The sequence below is a fragment of the Schistocerca gregaria genome, unplaced genomic scaffold (assembly GCF_023897955.1).
Source record: "Schistocerca gregaria isolate iqSchGreg1 unplaced genomic scaffold, iqSchGreg1.2 ptg000470l, whole genome shotgun sequence".
Taxonomy (NCBI): Eukaryota; Metazoa; Arthropoda; class Insecta; order Orthoptera; family Acrididae; genus Schistocerca; species Schistocerca gregaria.
Window position 1 is genome coordinate 3,852,707 of NW_026061884.1, and position 8,271 is coordinate 3,860,977.

Genomic DNA, 8,271 nt, shown 5'->3' on the forward strand with positions numbered 1-8,271 from the left:
TTGACAGCGAGGACACAGCGGCGAATCTGTCATTTTTATGGCATGTAGACGAAGTTGTGTCATGTATTTTCCATTAACGACCAAATACCAGGTCGCACGTGCGCTCGTGTCTAGGTATATATGGTGTACAGAACGCCATACCACGGGCCATGCGATCGTAGGATATCGCCTTTCCACAACATTCCAAGTGTGGTTTCTCATCATGATTCGGTAAACATCACGTGCCATAGGGGGTCTGGTACTAGGCAAGTCGGCATGGACATAACTGTATTCGATGAAAAAGGTCCGGATATGTGAGAGAGGGGAAGAAATATGGGCTACTGCAACGGGTGCCACTCGAGAGGGAGGGGCCACTTCATCAATCAGGCTTCCCGATAATCCGTTTCGGCGGCGGATCCACGATTTAACCATCGTACTTACATAAAGGGCAGCTGCTCTCGCTCGGACGTTGACAAGGCCGAGGCCGCCATCTCGAGGAGGAAGTGTCAGCGTGTCGTAGCGGACTTTGAAGATAAGACCCGCGCTAACAAAGTGGCCGAACGCCGCCTGAAGTCTGTGTGCCATTGCCTTTGGCATCGGTAAAATCTGTGCTAAATGGGGTAGTCGCGAGACTAGATGAGTGTTAACAAAATCCACCCTTTGTAACATGTCCAATGCTCTCAGGAGGTTGCCACGAACGTTCGTGCGGATAGCTTGAAGCAGGCGTTTGTAGTTAAATGAGATCGTGCGCTGTATATCACGCGTGAAGGTGATCCCCAAACATTTGAGCTTGTCCACTAATGGCAATGGTGCCACACTCTCAGCTGGAAGGCCTCTACCGACGGACATAGCACTAGATTTCGTCAGGTTCACACGGCTGCCCGCAGCAGCCCCGTACTGGTTGATCCACGCCAGTGCCTCTCGCACTTCATCCTCCGATAGAACCAAGAACACCAAGTCATCTGCATAGGCGCGGCAGATGAAAGAAGTCCCCCTCATTGTTATGCCTGTCAACCGGCTCCTCAAACCGTGTAATAGTGGCTCAAGGGCAATGGCGAAAAGCAGCATCGACAGCGGACATCCTTGACGGACCGACCGCATGACGTTAATAGGGCCCGCCACACGGCCATTGACCAGCACCCGCGACGTGGCACCTCGGAGAAGCCGCAAGACGAGGTGTATAAACCTGTGGGGAAAGGCCATCCGTCGAAGTACGTTTTCGAGAAAGTCATGACTCACTCTATCAAAGGCGTGGACGAAGTCCACTGTCACTAAGGCACCACGACTGCTACAGGTCATGGTCAGGGCTATAACGTGACGGTAATCGCTGAGTGCCGTCTGAATGTTACTGTCACCTCCAAAGCACGTTTGATCCAGAGAGATAACTTGAGGGACGACGCGCCTAATGCGAGCGCCAAGAATCCGGGTAAAAATCTTGAAGTCACAATTTAACATGGTCAGCGGCCGATAATGTTCCACTCCTCGACCTCCCGATGGCTTGGGGATCGGGATAAGCAAGCCTTCTACGAATTCGGGTGGGAGAGGAAAGTCAGGGTTCATCAGTTCTTCATACATCGCAGTCCAGCGTGAGCCCATGATGTCATGAAATGTGCGGTAAAACTCCAGCGGGAACCCATCTGGACCTGGGGCTTTGTTTGCCGCACCCTTATGAAGAGCATCGGCGACGTCATCAGCCATAATTGTCGCCGTGAGAATCTCCGCAGCAGACTCGTCCAGGGTATCTGTCAAGGAACGGAGGACATCAGACATTACCGCCACGTTCCGGTCCTCTGCTGCATAGAACTCGTTGTAGTGATCCACAAAGGCTCTTACGATATCATTCTGGGACGTCAATCGACGACCATCTGGCATGTCGAGGGCGTTGATCAACTTTCTACGACACCGCTGCTTCTCTCGGATAACATGATGCATGGACGGGAGCTCTCCTGGTACACATTCGTGACATCTTGCGCGTACTACTGTGCCTTCAAGGCGGTGACGCATAAGAGAAATTATCTTCGCCTTAATACGTTGAATTTCAACCTGTCGTTGAACTGAGGGGGCAAGGTTTGAGAGTTCCCGGAGAATTGTGAAATAGTATTCCATGGTATGTCGGTGCCATAACATTTTATCGCGACCGTAATTCATCATAGAACGACGTAAAGCAGGCTTGGCGCAGTCGATCCACCACCGAAGTGTTGAAGGATACGCTGGAAGGCGTCTCACACAGTTGTTCCACGTCGTCTCTACGACCTGCCTAAATTCCGGATCCTTGAGATGGGCCACATTCAGCTTCCACAGGCCTCGACCGCGCCACACCTTCTGCCTCTGGAGCGAAACAGTGCAAATGTAGGCGATATGGTCGGAAAAGGCGGTAGGCCATAACTCAGCGTCAAGCGTGGCAGTTACGAGTCCTGGGGACACGTAGACACGGTCAAGACGACTTGCTGAATGGCTGGTGACGTACGTATATCCAGGCCGATCGCCATGCACGCGGTCCCAAGTATCGGTGAGTTTCAGTTCATGCACAAGCAGCTTGAGTTCCTGGCATGTGGTGAAATGGGGATGTTGGTCCTTTTGGGATAACACACAATTGAAGTCGCCGCCAAGAACAATATGGTCGTAGCGTCCGACAAACAAAGGAGCGATCTGTTCTGAATAGAATCGCGACCGCTCCCGTCGCTTGGCCGTGCCCGAGGGAGCGTAAACATTGATGACTCGAACACCGTGGAAAGTCACAGCAAGACCCCTAGCCGATGGTAGGTAAATCACGTCATCTACATCAATGCCTTCCTTTAAAAGAATAGCTGTCCCACTGCCACCGTCGGCACACGGCGTGAGGTAGGAAACATAGCCATAGACATTAGGAAACGTCGCCAGGCGAACTTCCTGCAAAAGGGCAACATCTAGGTCCGACGCCCTCAACATATCACGGAGCAATTGTAGATTGACAGGGGTGCCAATGGTGTTGACATTGATGGAGCCAATCCTGTAAGCTTGTTGTAGAATTGGGACTACAGGGACGCTCATGGAGGCACGAAGAGCAGCAGCGAACAAGAATGTTGTCCCAGTAGGCTGCACATCCCCATCCTGTAACCCTGTCGATTAGGAGTCGTGGGCTGGAGCAGCGGCATTCGCGGCTGTCTCACTAGTTGGTGTTTCGTCGGCTACATCGTCAGACCACGCAAGGGTGCGTGGATGGTGTGCGTCCAGTGGAGTACCAGCAGAGTCCGAAGGCAGTGTCACGTCGGTGGTGGAAGAGTTGTCCTGGCTCAGCTGTTGTTCAACGTCCATAGGTACAGCGCCTGTTGCATGCAAGGATGGTTGTACGTCCGACGGAGTGCAAGTTGGTGCTTCCACCATAGATTCGTCCTTCGGAGGAACAACTTGATAATTTTGATCTTCATCGTCTTGAGACTGCGTCCTGCAGGTGTCAGACGGGGCGATCCGCCGTTTCCGACGTCTCTTCGGCGACCGTTGCTTGCGCACGTGATCTTCAGTGTCCGAAGACGCCTGGGGATCCGGATGTTCAGACACAAAAGCATCGGTAGGCACAATCATGGAGTCAAGGGCCATCCTCTGTCCTTGAGATTGCTCACCACTGCACACGTCGGGAGGAGGAGGCAAGGGCGTTGGTCCGTCCGCAACAGCCTGAGGCAGTACCGGAGACGACGATGTACCAGTAGTAGGAGCCAGTGGTGTTCGCGGTCGGGGGTCGCTATGGAGAGCTTCGACAAACGTCAGCGGTAGCGACGTCGGAGCGGTCGTGGCCGGCAGGTCCGCAGGCGGTAACTGTGTGATTCTGCGCTGCAGACAGCTGGAACGGAGGTGTCCTTCTTTGCCACATCCCGAGCATGTCTTCGGCTGTCCATCATAAATAATAATTGCACGGCAGCCACCAATATATAAGTAGGACGGCACATGTTTGGTTAGTTCTATGCGGATCTGCCGTACTCCATTGAGAACCGGGTATGTAGTGAACTGAACCCACTTCTCAGCTGTGTGGCTAATCACTTTTCCATATGGATGGAATGCAGATACCACTACCTCTGAAGGCACCTCGAAAGGGAGTTCAAAAACACGTATCGTGCGCAGTCCAAGTCCCGCATGTTCCACAGTTACGTCACCGATGTGTCCATCAGAGTGACGGAACTTAAGACCACTTCGAGTTGCATCTAGAATTTTTTCACATATGTCCTCGTTGACCAATTTCACGTATACCACACTGCTCACTATAGAAAGGTGGATGCCAACAAGATCGTTGCAGTCAATCTTGACTTCATCTCTGATAAACTGTTCGATTTCCAGTGCTTTTGGTCGGGCATATTCAGGTGCAAAGCTAATCTTCAGTGTCGATTTTCGGTGGGCATAAGCCATTCTCTGTCGAATGAAATAAAGCGCGCAAAGACGGCAGAATCACGTAAACAACTCCGCGAGCGAGCTGCGCGGCGAGGACGTAAACAAGACGTCCGTGCCGCTAGCGTGCCGAAAGGCGACTGGAATTCATCTTTCTCCTGTGAGGATGGAACTTACAACCCCTGGTTTATTAGACCAGTGCTCTACCACTGAGCTAAAGAGGCGCGGCCCGACTGAGCTAGCCGGCTACCTCGGTGAATACCTGCCGGGTAGCACGTCACACAGTACTCGTTTGGGTTGGGTGGTCCCATACAGAATCTCTCCATGATGCCTAATGTTTTCCTAACGTCACACTCGTCACGTACTTCACTTTTATGTCATAATCATTTCTGAGAGGTAAAGAAATTGCATGACAACATGCACAGCTAGTGGCGTCAAAATTAACACACATACTTTATGTGACTCAAAAGCCGAACGAGTTACTTTCCGACGTTGTTTTAGATGTGCAAGTGATAGTCAAAACTCGCTGTGTCGGCACTCTGCCGACCATTTCGCTAGTTAACACCGGTCTTGTTGTGTGTGTTTCAAGCTCAAGAGCATCTCCAAGCAAAAAATGGTCAACAGCAACATGCAGACGGTTTCGTACTGCTCAATTGCTACATTAAAACGTTATGTTTCTTTTTCAGAACTGGAAAAACACAAGCGTGACAGCATTCGAACCTGTAATCATCAGATCCGAAGTCCGACGCCTTATCCATTAGGCCACACGGTCACTGACGACCAACATTTACATGTATACGACTCATCTCGAAACGCTCACACCCATGAGGATTTGCGTTTTCGTTCTACACAGCCGCTGCCCCTTGCTCTTTCCCACCCATTCGTTACATTCAACCTCTGACGTGACCGACCAAATATAGACTGAGAAACAAGACCACACACTTTGTGCATTCGGAATCGAAGGCAGGGCGACCCTCGCCGCATTTGCTACGATTGCCATTTGCTACTTCTGCAGAAGCGGCGGCGGCGGCGGCGGCGGCGGCGGCGACGACGACGACGACGACGACGACGACGACGACGAATATCGCGAGAGGGTCTGAGATATGTGAGAAATACATCTATAAAATGTAATTCAGACTGCCTCGTCCCACCTTATGCTGTACCGCTTTGGCAAATGCTTTATCTGCGCCATTCGCCTTAATCGCATCTGAGAGTGATTCTTAAAAAAACGCCTGTCGCTAATTGTTCGTCATCACAGGTACTGTTTGCTATACGGCCACGACGCGCAACTGATTTCCAAAATTCATCTTTCTCCTGTGAGGATGGAACTTACAACCCCTGGTTTATTAGACCAGTGCTCTACCACTGAGCTAAAGAGGAGCGGACTAGCGGTACTCTTGGGTACTTCGTCCTTACGGTCGTCTGCATCATCAGACTTTAGCTGACAACACTTCATATTACCGGCTAATATTTGCAGCTATGGCGACAAATTACTGCTTGGCTACACATCTGACACGTAACCGATGTGCTCTCCAAACAACAACACTTGCATTTCAGAACATGTCTTTCACACATGTCTACAAAATCACCTTCACCTTCAAATACAGCTTCCTTGCGTCTGACAGAGACGTAGGCAAAGTTTAAAGTTGCTATTTCCATTAAATCTCGTTAATCAGAAAAACGGTAATTTACACCTGCAGCGGAACAAAATTCCGTTCCGCCCAGCGTCTGGCTCTAACCCACGACCCTGGGATTAAGAGTCTGACGCTCTACCGACTGAGCTAGCCGGCTACCTCGGTGAATACCTGCCGGGTCGCACGTCACACAGTACTCGTTTGGGTTGGGTGGTCCCATACAGAATCTCTCCATGATGCCTAATGTTTTCCTAACGTCACACTCGTCACGTACTTCACTTTTATGTCATAATCCTTTCTGAGAGGTAAAGAAATTGCATGACAACATGCAGAGCTAGTGGCGTCAAAATTAACACACATACTTTATGTGACTCAAAAGCCGAACGAGTTACTTTCCGACGTTGTTTTAGATGTGCACGTGATAGTCAAAACTCGCTGTGTCGGCACTCTGCCGACCATTTCGATAGTTAACACCGGTCTTGTTGTGTGTGTTTCAAGCTCAAGAGCATCTCCAAGCAAAAAATGGTCAACAGCAACATGCAGACGGTTTCGTACTGCTCAATTGCTACATTAAAACGTTATGTTTCTTTTTCAGAACTGGAAAAACACAAGCGTGACAGCATTCGAACCTGTAATCTTCAGATCCGAAGTCCTACGCCTTATCCATTAGGCCACACGGTCACTGACGACCAACATTTACATGTATACGACTCATCTCGAAACGCTCACACCCCTGAGGATTTGCGTTTTTGTTCTACACAGCCGCTGCCCCTTGCTCTTTCCCACCCATTCGTTACATTCAACCTCTGACGTGACAGACCAAATATAGACTGAGAAACAAGACCACACACTTTGTGCATTCGGAATCGAAGGCAGGGCGTCCCTCGCCGCATTTGCTACGATTGCCATTTGCTACTTCTGCAGAAGCGGCGGCGGCGGCGACGACGACGACGACGACGACGACGACGACGACGACGACGACGACGACGAATATCGCGAGAGGCTCTGAGATATGTGAGAAATACATCTATAAAATGTAATTCAGACTGCCTCGTCCCACCTTATGCTGTACCGCTTTGGCAAATGCTTTATCTGCGCCATTCGCCTTAATCGCATCTGAGAGTGATTCTTAAAAAAACGCCTGTCGCTAATTGTTCGTCATCACAGGTACTGTTTGCTATACGGCCACGACGCGCAACTGATTTCCAAAATTCATCTTTCTCCTGTGAGGATGGAACTTACGACCCCTGGTTTATTAGACCAGTGCTCTACCACTGAGCTAAAGAGGCGCGGCCTAGCGGTACTCTTGGGTACTTCGTCCTTACGGTCGTCTGCATCATCAGACTTTAGCTGACAACACTTCATATTACCGGCTAATATTTGCAGCTATGGCGACAAATTACTGCTTGGCTACACATCTGACACGTAACCGATGTGCTCTCCAAACAACAACACTTGCATTTCAGAACATGTCTTTCAGACATGTCTACAAAATCACCTTCACCTTCAAATACAGCTTGCTTGCGTCTGACAGAGACGTAGGCAAAGTTTAAAGTTGCTATTTCCATTAAATCTCGTTAATCAGAAAAACGGTAATTTACACCTGCAGCGGAACAAAATTCCGTTCCGCCCAGCGTCTGGCTCTAACCCACGACCCTGGGATTAAGAGTCTGACGCTCTACCGACTGAGCTAGCCGGCTACCTCGGTGAATACCTGCCGGGTCGCACGTCACACAGTACTCGTTTGGGTTGGGTGGTCCCATACAGAATCTCTCCATGATCCCTAATGTTTTCCTAACGTCACACTCGTCACGTACTTCACTTTTATGTCATAATCCTTTCTGAGAGGTAAAGAAATTGCATGACAACATGGAGAGCTAGTGGCGTCAAAATTAACACACATACTTTATGTGACTCAAAAGCCGAACGAGTTACTTTCCGACGTTGTTTTAAATGTGCACGTGATAGTCAAAACTCGCTGTGTCGGCACTCTGCCGACCATTTCGATAGTTAACACCGGTCTTGTTGTGTGTGTTTCAAGCTCAAGAGCATCTCCAAGCAAAAAATGGTCAACAGCAACATTCAGACGGTTTCGTACTGCTCAATTGCTACATTAAAACGTTATGTTTCTTTTTCAGAACTGGAAAAACACAAGCGTGACAGCATTCGAACCTGTAATCTTCAGATCCGAAGTCCTACGCCTTATCCATTAGGCCACACGGTCACTGACGACCAACATTTACATGTATACGACTCATCTCGAAACGCTCACACCCCTGAGGATTTGCGTTTTTGTTCTACA

The 8,271-nt window shown here is 49.8% G+C and overlaps 1 non-coding gene across 1 annotated transcript; it reads right to left on the reverse strand.

Moving 5' to 3' along the window:
• Nucleotides 1-5,643: 5,643 nt before the first annotated feature.
• Nucleotides 5,644-5,715, reverse strand: Trnai-aau (transfer RNA isoleucine (anticodon AAU)). Its single transcript has one exon. It is a non-coding gene; the product is annotated as a tRNA-Ile (tRNA).
• Between the last annotated feature and the right edge of the window lie 2,556 nt (nt 5,716-8,271).